The sequence below is a fragment of the Stegodyphus dumicola genome, chromosome X2 (assembly GCF_044657685.1).
Source record: "Stegodyphus dumicola isolate Sdum_Otavi_A_Nest chromosome X2, ASM4465768v1".
Lineage (NCBI taxonomy): Eukaryota > Metazoa > Arthropoda > Arachnida > Araneae > Eresidae > Stegodyphus > Stegodyphus dumicola.
Genome location: NC_140781.1, coordinates 9326109 through 9346432, shown reverse-complemented (window position 1 = coordinate 9346432; position 20324 = coordinate 9326109). Strand labels below are relative to the sequence as shown.

General features: G+C 30.3%; 1 pseudogene; it reads right to left on the bottom strand.

Moving 5' to 3' along the window:
* Positions 1-8263: 8263 nt before the first annotated feature.
* Positions 8264-17290, bottom strand: LOC118200837 (dopamine receptor 2 pseudogene; annotated as a pseudogene).
* Between the last annotated feature and the right edge of the window lie 3034 nt (positions 17291-20324).

Genomic DNA, 20324 nt, shown 5'->3' with positions numbered 1-20324 from the left:
CACTAGTGAGAATCTTACAAGTTTATGTATTTAGCATATTATTTTGATAAACATTTTTCAGTATGGAATTCAGCATATATGCTTATTTCAACACAATACTGAAATACATTTATCAGAAATACTTATCTGAACTTTACATGGAGTTAAGAATTAGTTACAACTCTTGCTTTAAAGCCCTCTTTTGCTCTTTCTCCAAATCTATATCCAAATATCCAAACAGCTGTAAATAGAGTTTAATTAAATTCTTGTAGAAAAGTTTGATCTTTCACAACAGATTAGAAGAAAATGAGATTGTATATCACATATTAGCTCTCTACTTGCATCATAATTTGTTACATAGGAGTTAATCACTAATTATAACTGAATTCAGTTTCAATAATTAGGATTTGATAACTGGTTATTTGATTAAGGTTAAAATTTGTTTCTTTCAGAAACTAATAAATAAATGTATTTTGATTAACTTTCTAATCATATCTTTGATTTCGACTTAAGTACCTTGAATATCATAATGTAATTATTTTATCTATTCATCTTATTGAATTTAACTGCATGACACTGGCACTGTTTTATTTAAACGACTCAATCAACATAAAATTTTTATCTGCGTTGAAACAGATTATTGTCCATGTTGTTGAAGAAAATAGAATTTAAAGTGTAGCTCTTCGAAGTATGATTCGTACTGACTGGAAAAGAGAGAACAAATAAATTTTTTTTATTAGGTAACTTTATAGTCATTGCTAGATCTTCCTTCTTTGAAAAGTAAATAAATAAAACCAAGCATTTAGGTAAAATAAAATAAATATTTTATTAGACTATCTCTTATTCGTTAAACATTAAAAAGGAAAGCTTATATTGCTTCATTTCTTACTAAAATTGTTTTTTTTTATTAAATTTTATGTTTATTTTTAATTTATTATTTTACGATTTTTATTAAATTTTATGTTAAAATATTTTTACTAAATTTTATGTTTTTTCTCTAAATTTAATATTCCACTTCTAATTTACTGCTGAAACTAGTAATGCCTTACTGTTTTACTAGGATGAAGTAAATTAGGACTGATTTAAGAGGTAATTTAGTTTCAGTTCGTTAGAAATGATAATAAGCAATATGTTATTCAATTTGTGCAATATCATTGTCCCAAGAGGAACAAAATTACCTTTGAGAGGAAGAAACTCGAGAACTTATGTTATCGAATTTCCGATTTAATCGGAACTGCTCACTTTGCAAAATACAAATTAGTTTCCCGGAAAGAAAGAATACATTCAAATCTATTCAGTGATTCTTTCAAGATAAAATTTGCTGTTTCTAAAACAAGTTTAAGATCTTCCACCTGAACAATGAAATAGGTTTAGCAGGGAAAATTATGTTTTGGTCAGGTAAACAAAAGCACGTTCCATAAGGATGCACAGTGCATGACAAAGGGTAATATGCAAATAAATTCATTTTTCATTAATTACACTGAGTTAAAACAATTGTACGTTTTATTTGATACAAGTATGAAAATATGTGAATCTAAGAATATTTCTCATGCGTACTCCAAATTTATGCCTCAAAAACGTAATAAAAATTAGTGTGCTGGCGCAAATAACATGAAAATATTTTTCAGGAGCCTTTCCTTTAGAAAGGACTCATTTCTCAACTTAGCTTTCGTATTTCTGCATTATACTGCATTGCTGTATGTGCATTGAACATTATTTAAGGTATTGAATAGCTATTCAAATTATCAAAATAACTTATTCAAATTATTATGAAGCACAGTTTGGCTTTTTACAATTACAAGGAAACAGAAAGGCAATATAAAATGATGGAATTAATGTGTGAAGAGAGCTTACAAATATAAAAAAATATATTTGCTTAAACATCAGTACAACTATACATATAATTTAAATTTTAATAGTCTATACGAAGGTCCTCAGGAAGAATTTATACTTACTGTATGATATCAGCAACTGATGGCACTACGAAACAGTGGGTAAAAATAAAATCTATATGTTTCTCTCGTATCATCATGAGTAGAAATAATTCTTTACTTATTTTGTGACAATATTCTCATTGACCAGCGTTTTCCTGGGCGTTTGGTTCTAGCGTAGAAGAACTATTTAATGTAACAACAGCGTTAGATGAGTTCGAAATCAAATCGTTTTGGATTGCAGATGCTCGATTTTTGAAATTTTTAAATTTAGAAACTTAGAAAGTGCATTCAGTTTTATTCTTACACGGAGGCTTTTTTCTAAAAGGATCTCTTTATCTATGTAGTTTATTTAAGGTGCCTTTTCTTTCAAAAAATTCAGTTAAATCAGAAATCTTATTCTAGTGAAAATATCTTCAAATTTATTGTCCACTTAATTTTCAGCGAAAACTTTAAAACTACAAAAATATTTTACACTTTTCATAGAGCAAATAATTTTTACGGAAGAAACAAAAGAGCCATTTCGTGATAAAATGAACATAATGGCTGATACAATGGTATACAACCAACCAATGAAGAGCTTCATCTTTGATTTCTAATACTATTAAGTTCGGTTAGACTTTTCATGTACACCATCAGAAGATAAATGCAGAGCGGGAACTCAGAATGGGCAGAAATGTAAATTTATATGTATTACAAAACCTTAATAGCATACACGGGTAAGTAAACCAAAGTGCATTTTTGTATTTCTACAGTCACTTTTAATTTGCAGTGAGAAAAACCACTTGATATTCTCTCACATCGGAAATATAAAACAATTTAAAAACTGGAAGATCATAGCCATGTGTGCAGAGATTTCAGCCATAAAGGCAACATGCTTAATGTTTTAATCTTGTGTTAAGGAACAGGTTAATGTTTCTAAAAGAATATTTACTGGATGAAAGTGTAAAATTTGATTTGATAATTTTTAAATGCCTTTAAAAATCATGATTTTAACTATTGGATGCTTACGTTTTAAATGTTTCTTCTTTTTTGCATTTATTCTGTCCTATAAGTTAAAATCTAGAGTTGTGTTAAATATTACAATACTGAGAAAAAATTATGTTTAAATTACAAATTAATGTATACAAATATATTTACGTATTTCATTATGATAAGTGAAAGAAATCATGGTTAAACATTTAATGCATTTTAACCATAATTAATGTTTAACCATGATTTCTTTCATTTACTCGTTAAAATAAGAGTAAATGAGAGCAAACACAAGTACATACATAGGCATACAGCGTCATGCAGATGAAACCAAAATCCCATGCATAGTTTAAAATTATTTGTATTTATAATACGCTTTCTAAACATTTTCTTAAGAAAGTTACACTGACTTCGTAATAAATGAAAATCATTGATTATTTTTTATCTATATGAATATCTGACTGTTGCATAAGTTTCACAGTTTTAGAGTGCTTTTTTGGATTTATGCGTTTTCATGCGCACTTTCTATGGCTGTTGATATAGATTTGCAAATAATCCTGTTACTAACTGAAAGCTCTTTCTCTCATCCTATAACGTTATTGCATGAAGACAGGCGGAAGCTAAAGTGAGCAGTTATCCAATATGGAGTCTCACCATGAGAGTTTTTTTTCTAGGTTTGAAAGATTTCAGTTCTCGAAACTATGAGTTCAGGTTCCAAATCAGCTATATATCAGCTTTACGCAAGTAATGGAAGATGGACTGATATAGAAATGACGAAGTTCATAAAAGTTGTTACGATTTTTTTATTTTTAAGAATGAACAGGGAGAAATAAGAACTATTGCTAATTTAACTTGTAATATACATTTTATATTACATATTATGTTAAGTACATGTGAATATTTTAATCTTGCTTACTATCTAAGATACATTATCTAAGATATATAAGTATATATAAGCTATTATGTAAGATAAAAAGCGTGTAAATCAAAAGTGTAAGTTAAATTAGCAACAGATCTTTGTTCCCTTCCTTTATTCTGAAAATCAAAAAATCGTAATAACTTTTCTGTACTGCGTCATTTTTACATTAATCCATCTTGCATAGCTTGCGTAACGCTGATGGCATAGCTAATTCGAAGCCTGAACTCAAAATTTCGAAAACTGAAACCTTTCTAACCTAAACTTACATAAACCAAAACCTTCTCTTCCTGAGCCTCCATACTGGATAACTGCGCACTTTAGCTTCTGCCTCTCTTCATACAATGACGCTATTTCGCTGTGCTCTCTTCCTTTCGCAACAGAATTAAAAATGTAAATGTTCTTGAATAGGCACTATTAAAGTACCAAGTAAATTGCGGCCAAAAATGTCAATTTAAATAAAAATGAAATTTAATTTGCTTCGACTGCCATGTTTCCTTTTCAATGTGGATCTACGTTCTATGCTATTTGCGTGCTTCGCCATCAGTATTTCTGCGTTTCTATGTCTCGGTGTTCAGTACTTCTGTCGTGTAGAGAATTGTCTGATCGCGTTATAAAAACTAGGTGAATGATTTTCTGATTTAAGGAAATCTTAATTTTATTTGATTCTGAATTATTTATTTTAATGCTTTAATTTTGGGGGAAAACAGATGCTTCTGGGAATATTATTTATTTAAAGAATATTATTTATTTTCCTTTATTTGCAATTTTTGTCCAATCTTTGATTCATTGTGAAAAGAAACAGGGAAAGGGAGGCAATTTTGCTAAGTCATGATTTCACGCGCTTTGTCCTTTAGAATGATTCCTTTCCTGCGAAAACAGTCCATTATTCGAATTCCTTCATAATTTCTCTCGTAAAGTGCAATATGAAAAACAGCCATTTACTTGCCTTGCCGCAAAAACATTCCACTGTAAACTAAATATTGTAGTTATTCTCAACCAATCACTTCTGTCTACTGACATATAAATATACAGATATACATATGTTACTTTGAAAGACCGAAATTGGAGAATGTCGAATTTCACCGGAGAATGTCAGCATTCACCAAATACGTCGGTGAAAGATCGAATATTACATTACATTCTTGTACATTCGCACTTTCACCGGTGTATGTCGACAATCACAGATATGCTCTGGTGTAGGTCGAAAAGAGAGGAGTATATGTACACGATTGTCATAGCAAAAGCAAGTGTTCCACAAATAAATGCAGTTGTAAAAGCAAAGGCCTCTTGTGGAATTCAAAGTGTCATAATAATTTAATTTGTCATAATAATTTAAGTTTCAAAGTGTCATAATAATTTAATTTGTCATAATAATTTAAGTTTCAAAGTGTCATAATAATTTAATTTGTCATAATAATTTAAGTTTCAAAGTGTCATAATAATTTAAGATTTGAATCACATAATATGGTAAGTTTTTAACTGCTATTATTTTCCTTTCTCATTTTGAATGTACTGCCTGTTTTAAGTTCTTACGTTCTTAAGTTCCTATTTTAAGTCTCAAGTGCGTTTTTTCGCGTCTGAATTCCGGAGAAGAAAATATAATATTCTTATATGTTCAACATTCACCATTAGTACATGGTAAATGTCGACATTGACCGGTGTAAGTCAGAAATAAGAGTATTTGGAAAGTATTTCGGACATACACCAAGCTACTATGTGAATGTTGACATTCACCGGTGAAAGTCGACATTCTCCAGATTTCGGTGTTTCACCGTAACATATACACCAAATTAATTATATTTAAAAAGAAATATGGGAGCATTACGTGCACATGAATTAATTATATTTAAGAAGAAAGCACTTACTTGACTGACCTTAAAGCTGCTGGTTACCAATAATAATAAATAAAATAAATCATAAGTTAAAATAAACGATGTACTCGATATTAGGTACGGTAACTTCATTAAGCATCAGAGAAAAACCGAATAGCTAAGTAATTAAAAATAGTAATAAGTAATGTTTAATAAATAAAGCACAAAACTAAATCGAAAGTAAGATAAAATTCGTCAAAACAGTAAGCAACAAGTAATGTTTCATAAATAAAACACAAAACTAAATCCAAAGTAAAATAAAATTCATAAAATAAAAGACAATAGCAAATGAAGTGTACAAAATGAAAACCTAACTATATGTAATTTTTAGAAGGGTAAAAATAGTAAATAACTGATATAAAATCAAAAGCGGCAGCATGTTCAGAATAAAAGAATAATTGTATTTAAAGAAAACTAAAAAGAAAATAATTTATCTTATTTTACCCAACCCCTCCCCTTTCGCCGTTTACTACCTTTTCATTGCATTAACTCACTTTACCTATTTATATACTTATATACGTTTCTTCCTTCTCTCCCTATATATATGCGTGTATGGATGTTTGTATATGTGTGTGTGTGTCAGATATATAACTCAAAATTACTAAGTTAATTTATCAATAGAATTCCTGATTTTACTTTGGCAATGTCCCCTTTCTGTAATCTAATATGTGTCGTATCCGAAAGCTAATCCGCATTATGTCATCTTACCCTCCAGCATTGTCGATGGATCTCATCGAGTCGCAATCCTCAAACTTTAAACAAAGGAATCGCGTTCATAAATACCGCTGTTACTACTGCGCACGCCGTTTTTTCTGCTTCGCCTTATTTCTCGGCAATGTATATCTCTTGCATCTGCTTTTATCGACTTTGAGGTTTAAAAACATGTAATCTATGCTACTGTAGTGTACATAGAGCACCCACAATGATGATAAGTGAAACTGCTTTAATTACGAAATAAAACTGTGTATGAATTACCGCCAGCTCTGCTAAAGTTTTTCTTCTCCTTATTATGTCACTTTATGGATCTAAGCTATGTTCTATCCCTCAAGTCATCGACACCGCATTGTCATATATACCGGGTGACCCAAAAGCCCGTTAAGATTCGAAAATTCAATAATTCACTGAATAATATAGGTAGAGAGGTAAGAACTGACATATGTGCTTGAAATGCCATAGGGTTTTATTGAAAGCAAAGAAAATGCTTAAAACGGCCAACAGATCGCGCTTCATATGATAACAAAAGCAATAATTAGCGTAACAATTTTCAGCAAAGACCATGTATGCTCTTTATAACAAACGTTCAACATGTCGGCCATCATTCATCAACAATACCTGTAGTCGAAGGACAACGTTGTGAACAGCACAGTACAGCATATCTGTAAGTGTGGTGAGAAATTGCCGCCAGATGTTGTCTTTTATCATTCCTAATGATGTCGGACGATAGCGGTAGAATTGCGATTTCAACTAACCCCACAACCAATAATCACATAGACTGAGATCTGGGGATCTGAGAGGCCAAGCATGATGGAGTAAAAGGTTTGTTTATAAGTTAAAATGAAAATTTGACCTGCAAAGTAGAGTTTCAGATTGATTTTTGCTGGAAAAGTGAAAACAGTACTTTCAAATTATGAAATAATACATTCATTTCGTCAGTATTTAATAGAATAATACTTTGCTGAGATTTTGATAAGCACATACTTAATAAATTAAACATTAAAGGTACATTAATCTTATTATTGCGTTTAGGGCAATTTTAAATTTCCTAAAGACTTTCCTAATCTGCTAGAACATAGCTCAAGCTGATTTCCCTATTGTAATTTTGCTTTTCTTTTGACATTATCGGTATGAAAGGTTACCAAATACGATCAAATAGCATTTAACTATTATAACAATATCTTTACTTCTCTGTAACTGTCATTGCACTTTATTTATTTTTGTTTACTTGTTATAGCGCGTTCCTTACTTTTTTCGTCAAAATAGCACTTTCTTTGCTTCTCTAATTTTAAAACCAGCTTCTCGGTTTTGTAAATTAAACATTTATGTTTCTTTTCCCTATGCTATTGCACTTTCTGTTTATCTCCTTATTATATTGGCTTTAACTCAGAAGGTTGCGGAGTTTAATGATTTTTCGAAATAAACATAGAATTTTGTCAAGTATGAATAGTGCCCATAGCACTAGCACATCACCAAAGGAAGAAATTAATTTCGTTACATCTTTTATGCTCCATTAATTTATAATGGGAAACATTTGTGATAAAATAAGTCTTTTTTAGCGAAAAGGAGATTCATTACTTATTGATACATTTACTACTAACTACTTTGATCTGACTTCACACATACACAGCTTTATATGAAATTGAAAATGAAATATATAATCAGATATATAATATAACAGTAAACTGCAAAAACATATACGTTATAACAGTCTTTTTCCTGCAGGTGACCTCGTATTTATGAACTTGAGTTATATCTAGCAAGAATTGTTAATGTCTTGACAGACTCTGTAAACAACAAGAAATAAATTAATACCTCAGTTTTCATCAGCAGTTGGAAAGTGATAGTGTTGCATGGAAAGAAACGACCTTCTACAGTCTATGTCATATATTTTTAATTGTTCTAATCATAAAAATTCGACATTTAATATTTTATGCACTGATTTAGAAACATCAAATTGACAATATTTTTTAATCTTTAATTAAAATAATCATTAATTGCCTTTAAAGGAAAAACAGGTTTAAACCAAGTTAACATATGTGAAATCCAATTTACCTTCTTAGTACGGTTATAAGCTGATATTATAAACATCACTTAATAACATTCTTTAGATTTAACACAGGAAGTGGCAGATTCTTAATTTTTCACTTCACAATTAACATCACTTAATATTACTGTTAAATAGCATGGGCAGTTTACCAAATTATTGGACATGAATAAAAATCAAAATTGACAAATATATAATAACAATATAGAAATAGCTTTCAGGAGAACCATAATTACTATTAACTAAGAACACATACACAGCAAGTATATTGCCGCTCATACATATAAACATATGTTGTACACATTCCATGATCACAAGCAAAAATGTTTCTAATCCGTTTAGACTTCAAAGATGACACTCAGTTTACATTTATATAATGCGCGCGTGTATCAGTTTACGATTGAAATTTACAATAACTAATAATACGAATATATATTATATCAAAGTTTCCTGACACTAAACTCATTCTTCCGACAGTAATATTTCCGTCCAGTATGAAACAATAAATCGCATTATAATTTTTTTGGGGAGGACAATAATCATATTCATAAAATTTATGCGCATAATCATCATATCTTTATGCATTTTGTGAATAGTTATATTTTATACATTTATGCTGATGATCATAACATTGTCATGCATTATGTGAGCAGTAATCTTATTCTTACACATTATGCGGGCAATAAACATTCATATTACAATTATGCGGACAGTAACCATATTCATGTACATTATGAGAATGTGAAACGCCCTCGCCGCTAATAATCTGATTCATACATGTTTACGAGAACAGTAATCATATTCAATATATTATACAGGCAATATTCATATTCATATACAATATTCAGGCAGAAATCAAATTCTTATATTCGAAGAAGACAACAACTATATTCATATACAATATCCAAAAACTAATCACATCGATATACATTTCGTGAACAATAATCTTATTCATATATGTTATGCTAGCAATTACCATAATATGCGGACAGTAACCATATTCATGTACATTATGAGAATGTGAAATGCCCTCGCCGCTAATAATCTGATTCCTACATGTTTACGAGAACAGTAATCAGATTCAATATATTATACAAGCAATATTCATATTCATAATACAATATTCAGGCAGAAATCAAATTCTTATATTCGATGAGGACAATAACCATATTCATTTGCGATATCTAAAAACTAATCCATATACATTTCGTGAACAATAATCTTATTCATATACGTTATGCTAGCAATTATCATAGTCAGTACATTACATAGACAATCATCATATTGATATACATTATGCAGAAATTTATCATATTCATACATATTACACAGACATTTATCATATTCATATACATTACGCAGAAATTTATCATATTCTTATGCATTAATCGAACAGTAAGCCTATTCTTGCTACTTACACAGACAGTAAACATGTTCATACATATTATGCGAACAAGAATTACATTTATAGACATTATATAGTGAGCATTCATATCATCATAGATTATACGAAAACTATGCATATTCTTACATATTACGATAACAATAATCATATTCTTATACATTTATGGCAGAAAGTAATCATATACATTTACATGGACAGCAAACATATTCTTATATATTATGTGAACAGCAACCATACTCTTTTACATTATGCAAAGAATTATCATATTCATGTACATTATGACGATAGTTTTCATATTATTTAACAGTATGAACACAATAATCATATTCATACACATTATGCGGTTGGTAATCATATTCTCATACATAGTAGTAACTTTCTTATACATTATTATATATTATGCGAATGATAGCGCTATTCATATATCACTTGGGAACAATAATTGTATTCTTATGCATCATACCGATAGTAATCGAATTCTTATGCATTACGTGAGCAATGATCATATTTTTAAACATTATGCTAACCATTATCTTGTTCTTATTTATTAATCGAACAATAAACATATTCGTATGTAATATGCGGACAGTTATCATACTTATAAACATTATGTAGAAATACATCTAAGTGCAAAACACATCACGCTCTGATTGAAATAGATCACGAATCATGTTCCATCCTTAAATGAATCAAGATAAGTTTACTAGTAACAAAAAAAATTCGAAGGCTTTGTTATCCATTTGACAGCAATCATCTGCTGAACAAGAAATTCCTATATGCCGTTCTTAAATTGTTCTTCCAAATTATTTTTCATCTTTTGCATTTAATGTGTTACTATTAACTGATGAAAAACGCGATGAGTAATAATCATTTAACAACAAAACTATAGTACATATAACCTTTATCCTAAATCGAAATATTCTTGCTTTCTAGCTTTGACTTTTTATGTGATTAATAATATCTCCATGCAAATAATTACATAAAGGAGAACTTTTTAAAATTTTAAATTACGTTCATTTTTTTTCTAATTCAATTAGTATAGCAGACAGAAATGCTTTTATAAAATTTAAATTTACTTAAACTATACATAATTAATTATACTTGTAAGCAAAAGGCCCTTTTTGCTCAGTTTGTTTTTTCAAAAGATGTATTATAAAAATAGTGTTAGAAAATATGTTTCAAATCTTTATAAATATTATCAACAAATTGCAAGCTCATTAATTATTGGTAACAATCTGTTTAAAATCTTTCTTACTCACTGAAATTTCAAACTTTCCATTACGATCATTAATTAGTCTCATATTTCTACTTAATATTAAAAACGGAATATCCGAGTTCTGGGATTATTATTTCTAACATGTTTTATACTTATTTAAACGACTTTTTCTCTTGAAATGCATCGAATATTTTAGTTGTAAAGATATTGTTAAAGCAGATTTTAAATGCACTTATTTTTCATCGTCCGGAAAATATGCTTAGCGTCGTCATTTCCATAAAAGTATTACAAAGAAAGAAAGCATCAACAATATTTAATTAATACTTTTCTATAAAAGATATTCACAAAATTAAATTCACTTAGATTCAAGAATTGTATCACTTAAACATAAATGCCACACCGATAAGATTTTTGCTCACTTTAATTATTTATTGTAATTTTTTTTCAAACTATTAAGCAAAATATAGAATTCTTGCGATTCGAAAGCGTGTAAAAATAATTTAATTAGATGTTGTTAAGAAGCAGTTATTTCAAGCACCATTTTTACATAAAAATCCTTCTGGAGAATGAAACGTATTTAAATTCATCACTTAATAAGAACAGATATTCAAAAATAAAGATATTTGTTGCATTCTTCTGAATTATTCAAAACAGTTTTAGGAAAGATATAAAGCAGCAAAGGAAAATTACTTTTATGAAGATAAGATTTCAGTTGTATAAAAAATCTAACAAGAAAATATTTTGAAGGTAAAGCTATTTCCTTAAAGTATATGAAGTACATATTTTTGTAAGTAAATAACATTTATTATCGTAGTTGTTTTCTTTATTTCTCACTTCTACATATAATTTAAAATGCATTTGGCTGAAAAGAACGGGAAATTTTTATACGTTTCATTACCATTACTACGGTTCTGCTTTTCGAAAGTCTTCTAAGAAGATATCCCTCCTCTAAGGCAGATCTCGATTTCTTTGTTATAATTAATTAAATAAATGTATAAGCTTCACCGGAATAATAAGGAAAGAAAATCCAAATGAGGCCAACCCAAATTGGTTAACTTTTTGAGTCGTCATGCCCTTTAAAGGGATCTTCTTTTGCACTTAATCTGTTTCACTACGGTGATTGCTACAAGGGGAATGAATCCTATAAATCCTTCTATTGAATACTGCTAGCCCCGTTTACAATTCCATTTGAATGTCTGATAGTCAGTTAAAATTGTGAACATTCATCGTGCATTTTATTAGTTTAATCTAACAAGTGCTCAGAGTGCCAAATATGACGACTAGGGAGATGAGGTGAGACTGATTTAATTTCTGCAAAATCTTGCTGCTTTTATAAGGCAATAAAGGGCATAGTGATATAGCTTTGGGAAGAAATGTGGTTCTGTTTCTTGGAGGCCTTGACCATAAGTTTTATTGTGAAGTTCTAGACAGATTCAGAACTTTATAATAAAAAGCTCCATTGCAGTTCCCCCAGATACGAATTCTCATTGTTGCATATACTCCTTCATACTAGAAATAATTAGCAATTTTTTTTCACTGCATTCTTAGCTTTCACAGAGTCAGAGCTAGATGCGGTGCAACTGGTGCGGCCAAACAGGTCGGCAGAATTTAGAGACGGTAACTTTGTTTAGAATTTAAGGAAGCTCCAGAAGGTAGAATTTAAGATCTGCAACAATAGTATCGGGCCGCAAAATGTAGCGCTAAGCTTGAACTTTCCTTAGCTACTCTATTATTTGAATTCTTCAATTAGATGCCTATTGCTTCGTGCAAGAGTCGGAATTGTGAATGAAACGAGTATAGTTTGATATCAGGCATTAATTTCTCCATAGAATATTCAGATCGAATCGCAGATGCATTAAACAGATTTCAGTTAAAGATGTCCAGGGTACATTCTAATTACTTTTCAAGTACTAAATTCCATGCATTCCTGCAGAAGGCGCTATTCTAAAAGAAAGGGAAATTAGATTTTAAATTCAAGTAAGTTTTCTAATTTTCCTTTTCTTCTCCTGCTTTTCTCTCAGTCAATGTAACAGTCGGTTGCAAGATTTTCTACTAAAATAAAGGGGGAAAAGGAGACTTTTTATATGTAGCAATACCAAACACAACATTTTGAGAAACATTTGGCAGATCAGCTTCATTACTTCCGACTTGTTTGTATTCATAGAATTTAAATGTACTTTTACTAAAGCTTAATTAATCACATAAAGTTAGCTTGCATGCTTACAAGAATGGTTTGGTTTGGTTTATTTATTTATGACAAAGAACTCGAGGACTATCTGCCTAAGGGAAGGGGTGTTTTTGTGGAGGATTTTTCTAAGGGAAACTGGTTCGTACATACGTTACACATGGCGAAAACCACGAAAACGTCCATGCAGCCAGCCCGTTCGCCCGGATTCAAATCCCGGATCGATCAGCGACTATACCGCTTGGCTGCTGATGGGCTTTCTTAGAAAGATGGAGTTTGAGCTCATAAGAGAAGATCAAATCCAAAAGTAAGATTAGAATATTTTTAAAAATTGAAACTCTAGTTGCAAAATTTTATAATTAATTAATTAATTTTTGCAATTTGTAAAATTTTCTAGTTAAATTTGTTTAAATTTATAAATCAGAAAACAAATATTTAAAGTAATCTTACAGTGTACGCTCTAGTTCTGAATTCGGAGATATTTAAATTCCTCTGTTTGCAAATTAGAAGCAAAGTTGTGAGACGCTCATTACCTGTTTTCTGTAATTTAGTTTCATGCTCTTTACTCCCTAATTTGAAATTTAAAGCAAACAAAAAAGTGACTCTAGTCCTTCAGATCAACAAAATTTAATGGAACTTTCTTGTCCCCTATTGTACATTTGAAAGAGTTTCTAACACCATAAATACAAATCCACAAACGTAACTTCTCTTTTTCCCTTGCATATCACATTTCAAGCCATTGAAGACCACTGAAGATTTACCTTAACAAATTATTTTCACATTCATTCCAAATGGGACAAAAATAAAAAAAAATTGCAATGAAAATGTTCATATAAAAATGTTTATCAGTTCTCTATAAAATGAAATTGAATGCATTGAACAAGACAAGAGAATATAGTTTATAAGAAAATCCAAATAAATTTGGATTACAGAAGCCTCGTCTTAAATGGATTAATATAAATTTGGAACTTTTACAAGTCTCTTGGTTACGAATGAAAGCAAGTACTTTGCTTAATCTTTGAAAACTTGAATTACCTATACAACAAATTATAAATTTCAATAACAGATTATTTTAAAATATTTAAATTTTAAAAGTTGGGACTTAAATAAGCTATACAAAATATAACATTAATAAACATCAAAAACTATGAATTAAGTATATTAAAAAAATTATCTAGAGGAAATTTTGTATGGTAAATGACATGTAAACTACTTTATCAAAACATTCTATCAAGCATTCTTTTCTTCATAAATATAAATAAATTTCTAGCAAACTTCTAATTTAAAAAATCTCATGCAATTACAATTGCAAGCACTGGGAAAATATTATGAGTGAGCCAGAAGCATTTAATTTATAAATTCCAAGATTTTTCCTTGGTCTCTAATAATGAACGCCAGTCTGCAGCAAACCATATTCACTTCCATGCACTATTTAAGTCAATAATTTAAAATTTTTTAAGCTGCAAAAAACATGTAAAAGAAGAAAACAGAAAGAAAGATGTAAAAGTAACTAAAGAAACATGTAAAAGTTATTAATTTTATTATTATATTTGTATTTTGCATAAATTTCATTATGTAGTCAAATGAAACGTTGACAGATATTTATAGCTAATATTTGCACGAAAATTTATGCAGAATGCTTTAACCTAAATTTTAGCTGCTATCTTTTATATTAACAGAACATCTGAACAATTAATATTAAAATCTCGGATTTTCAGTTACAAAGTGGAACACTTATTTTGCACAAGTGTGATTATTTTGGAATTATGGAAAGATTAGCATGATATATTTTTAATATCTGGATTAATTTTCAAAGCTTACCTGCCGAATTTCAAGTTTTGAAATCATCTTGATATATGAGTTAAAACCATGAAATGATTAAATTAAACATTTAAGTAATAAAATCTAAAGAAACACTTCTTCATTTGGTGACTTAGAACGTGATAATATATCCTTCCTTCTCACAGGAGTTTCGAATTTGTAACATTGTTTTTCCTTTTTACAGCCCCAACACAATAATTGTCGGAAAGCTTTTCTGAAGTCCTTACTCCAGCAAGCGTAAATAATGGGATTCATTCCAGAATTCAACCACCCAAGCCAGGTCACAATTGAAAATACTAGCTCAGGTTCTGAAATGCATGATTTTCCACAAATTCCCACTAAAACATTAATGATAAAAAACGGTAACCAGCATAAAATGAATACGCCCATTACTATGGCGAGTGTTTTAGCTGCTTTCCGCTCTTTAGTCAGCTTCCCAAGCTTTTTACTGATTGAAAAAACTTTGACATGACGACTTGCAAATCGCAGGGGTATACTATTATCTGGTGACTTACGTTCTTCTCCTTCAGAAAGTTTATCATTCTCAGAAACAATATGATTGTGCCGCTTATGTTTCTCAGTGTTTCCATTTTTTAATTCATTTTTTTCAGAAACGCCTCCTCTATGAATTCTTAAAGTCATTTCTTCACATACTTCATTACTTGTTCCGATGTATTTCATACCATTTTCCAAACATTTTGTCTGATTGATTGCTGCTTTATATATTCGGCAGTAAGTGAAGACCATTATAATAAGTGGCCCATAAAAGGATATTACTGATGAAAATAATAAATATCCGACATCATCGGTAAAAAGACATTGATCAGGAGGATAAGGTTGTACTGACACTGCTCTCCACCAAGCTATTGCTGGGAATGATATAAGAGAAGAGCACATCCATACTAAGCCGACAATCAACTTAGCTCGAGGAGTGGTCATTTTACTCGGATATGTCATTGGATCGATTATAGCCCAATAGCGATCCACAGATATAGCACACAAATTTAGTATAGAAGCTGTGCTTGCTAAAACGTCGAAGCATCGCCATAAGTCACACCATTCTCTTCCAAATATCCAAATCCTGCCCATGACTTCATGGATAATACTAAAGGGCATTACCACTCCTCCAACAAGACAATCTGCTGTTGCCAATGAAGCTATGAAATAATTTGTGGCCGTATGCAGATACTGTTCTTTTGCAATTGCTACCATCACGAGCATATTACCAAACACAGTTGTGCCACTGAACAGAGCTAAAACAACTGCTAAAAGCGTTTGATATGCTTCAGGTGAGGTTTCAGCTTCAGTTGCGGAGAAATTCATAGCGTTAGTATCCGTTGATAGTAACTCAAGAGCATCGAGGTTGTCTTGTGTTATTTGAATATCAACTGCAATACCATGCCAAGAGGAAACACTTGGAACAGCATCTTTACTTTTTTGTAAAATCCTTTCTACTATTGTAGCTGTTGTCGTATTTAATTTCATTTTCGATGGAAAAAATTTATAAATTAGGATGTTAAAAACACAAGTGTTCGTGTGATAAATAAAAATAATTCTCTTTCGTTGGAAAATCTGAAAATGATTCCGTGTGTTTACTTAGTTTAGGATTTGAAGTGAAATTATATATGATAAGACAAGAATTATAGATAGAAGATAAAATTATAATCAAGTCTCAATTCAAAATGCTTTCATCGAAACAAAAGAATATTAGTTTGAGTTCACCAAAACAATCTGTAAAGGTATAGCATAAAACAAATAAACTATTGAAGGACCAAAATTATTTGAAACTGATGAGATATTAAATTTCCATCGAGATTAATATGAAGCAATTAAATGATCGAGCTTTCTAAATGAGATATCGGAGTAAAAGAAAGGATTTCACTCTTTAATCGCTTCTAATAGTCATTTGATGGGATATTAATTTTTCTTCTTGACTACGTTCACAATCATTTACCTCGAGAGGTCAGATAAAAATATGTTTCCAAAATATAATTCAAAATCCTTTCATAAGATGATATTAAAAACGTTATTAAATAACCTCACCTTAAAGCTTAAATAAGCATAGTCGTGGCTAAGTAAAAAAGGTGCTTTCTCACATCGGCATCTTTACTGCATAAAGATAAGAAAGAATTGCAACAAATGCAGTCATTATTAAGTAAACTTCCTTTCTACTGATCTCTACGGTAAAGCAATTGTCACCACGATCACAGACCCACGCAACCACGGCGGTGAGCCCCACGTGGTTGGATCGGCGAACTAAATGCTCCTTCCTCAAGTCATGCTCACCCGGGAAAGAAATTCCGCCAACGATAAGAGAATAGTCGCCAAATTGTGCAGCCAACTCAGCCACCAATGTAGTTACGGATATGAGCACGGAATTGAGATGAGAGAAAAAGAGGCTTCAGAAGCTCGAATGTCGAAAGAATTTTAGACCATTTTTCTCTAATTGCTCATTTAATCAACTACATACAAGAAATGTATTTTTAATAGAAATAAGCCTTTTAATGTATATACAGCAGGGAGTATATGCTGCTGTAATGAATTTCCCAAAAAGTAACTTAATTTAACAAAATATTCACGATCTTAGTTTGCAAATGTAAATAAATTATCCTGCCAGACGCAGCAAATAGAATAAAAAGAACGTCTTCAAAAACACTTGTTACATGTGATAGTATTTTCATAACAGAATAAATAGGTAACAAACTGCATTCCTGTTTATAATAATTGATTTCGTCAAAGATATAACTACACTAATTTCATAGCAAATTAGATGAAATGAAGGGATGCAAATGTAACGCATCATAAAATTATCTTTTCTCTGTATGGTAGAGAGGAGTACTTGAATGCCACTGTACAGAAAGAATTGTGCTGTATTTTGTTCATAAAGCATCAATTGGCGGAACAAAAATGTGTGTTTATAAAGCAATAAGCTGTTTACCTTGCTTCAACTGCCGTTTTAACTAAAACACTATCTATAATATTTATAATTGAAATAAGTAACAAAAGACGTAAAATTATTCCTTTAAAAATGATTTATTATATTTTATGCTTTTCTATAACGGCGCTTTTAGATTTGTTAAGATAGGAAGTAGTTTATTTTAATAACCATAGCTTTTTGATTAAATGAAATTTACATATATATATATATATTATATATATATATATATATAATGTAAATTACATATATATATATATGTGTGTGTGTGTGATTTACATATATATATATGTAAATTACATATATATATATGTAAGATAAAAAAGATAAAATTATATGAATCAGAATTATAATATAACTAAAAACAATAATTCTTCCTCTCTATTCTAAAATCCTAATAACTTATCTGCATTGCGTCATTCAAATTAATCACGCGATCTTACGTAACCGTTAATGCCAGATGCCTTCTCGCCTTCGTCCTGCTAACGCTTCCGCTATGCTCCTCTTTCTTTGTTAGAACGTTATGACGTATTAAAGTTTAAAGTCAGTCGTATCTAATAGTTCAATTACTGAATAAGTTATTTGATTAACTTCATCTGGAAAAAGTCATCTGCTATAAAGTTAAAATAAAGATATGCTTGCTGTTAAAAGTGAAAAGTCCTGAGTCGTCATTTTTCTCCGTACTTCAATCATCCCAGCTTCGTCAACCATCTGCCAGAACGTGTAATGGAATAGCCTCACCATTCGCCCACGATGTGATGGAATAACTGAAAACATTACAGTTATATTGTTTTTAGTTATATTATAATTCTGATTCATATAATTTTATCTTACATATATACATATATATATATATATATATATATATATAATGTAAGCATAATGTAAATTAAATTTAATATATATATATATATGACATATCAAATGTTGTATGATCTTAAATTCACTTAGTTCGAAAACAAGTTTTTCTAATACTTGCGCAATAGCTGCAAAGTAAGATAATAATAATTTATTTACTAAAGAGCGAGACATAAATATGTGTATATAATATATATATATATATATGTGTGTGTGTGTGTGTGTGTGTGTGACATATATAGAGAGGAACATAAATATGTGTATATATATATAATATTTATATATACACATACGTACGTCTCTGACAGTAAGTTCAAGCAAATCCTTCTGAAAATTACGATGCGAAAAACATTACAATTCACTCACGTATACTGCAGCTATTTTAATCACTTAACTAGACAGCTTAAATTTAATTTTAAAATACAATTAAGCGGCCGAATAACCAAAACCCGCCGAACACTTGTACTTTTTTTTAATTTGGATTATGGCGACACGTGCAGGGTTATCCGGCTTTGGAAGGAATGCCTTTCCAAACCGGAAAGAAGAATAACGGACCTTTTAAGAGAAACTGGCTCATATCCACTGTAAGATTCTAGTTAAATTAACTTTACTTTGCTGGCTAGATCTTTACTTCAATTGTGAAGCGATTATTCGACAAGTTCAAACTATATCAATGACAAGACGTAAGAAGGATAAAAAGACATTTTATTCAATTTTTCAAGAGGGAATTTACTGACTCACTTTTAGTGGTTACTAACTTAGTCAATAATTTTGGATGTAACTCAAAACAGAAATATAAAATTAAAACTAAGTTAAATAATCAGTCGAAACTGTGGAGAAATAATTAAGTTGTTGGCTCTCAGCCCTACAATCGACGAGTTGGCTCTCAGCCCTACAATCGACGTACACAAACCAGCAATCAAAACAAACGGCAGGAAAATTGCAAATCAGAGATTGCTTAAATCAGAGTAAAGCGTGGCCGAGCGGCAGAACATGCTTTGTCTGAAGTATCTCAGACACAAGCTTAAATAATATCTTTCTACATTACCTTGACTAATAAGCGAAATTGAAATATTATTCTGGCTGGAAATGGAAATGAAGGAAGATAGAAAAGATAAGTAACCGAACAAAAACTGGTTAGTTTAAAATCAAATGCTTCACAATCTTTCCTGACAGAATTCATGTAAACAAAATTAAGGTTTTTTATGACCTTGTTGAGATTTTAAATTCTAAGTTTCTAAGCCAACTCTTACATTCCAAACGCTAAAAACTGAACTAATTTTCAATGTATCATACAGTACAATCTTCTGGAAGGCACAGCGATATATAATTTCTTGAAACAGCTGCTGTCCTTCCAGTCAACTATAAGGAAAATAGTGCATTAGTATTTATTCTCAATATCTTTCATAGTGATTAATATTATATTATATTTTTCGAAATCAAGTCATTTCATAGTTACCTAAACTTTTAA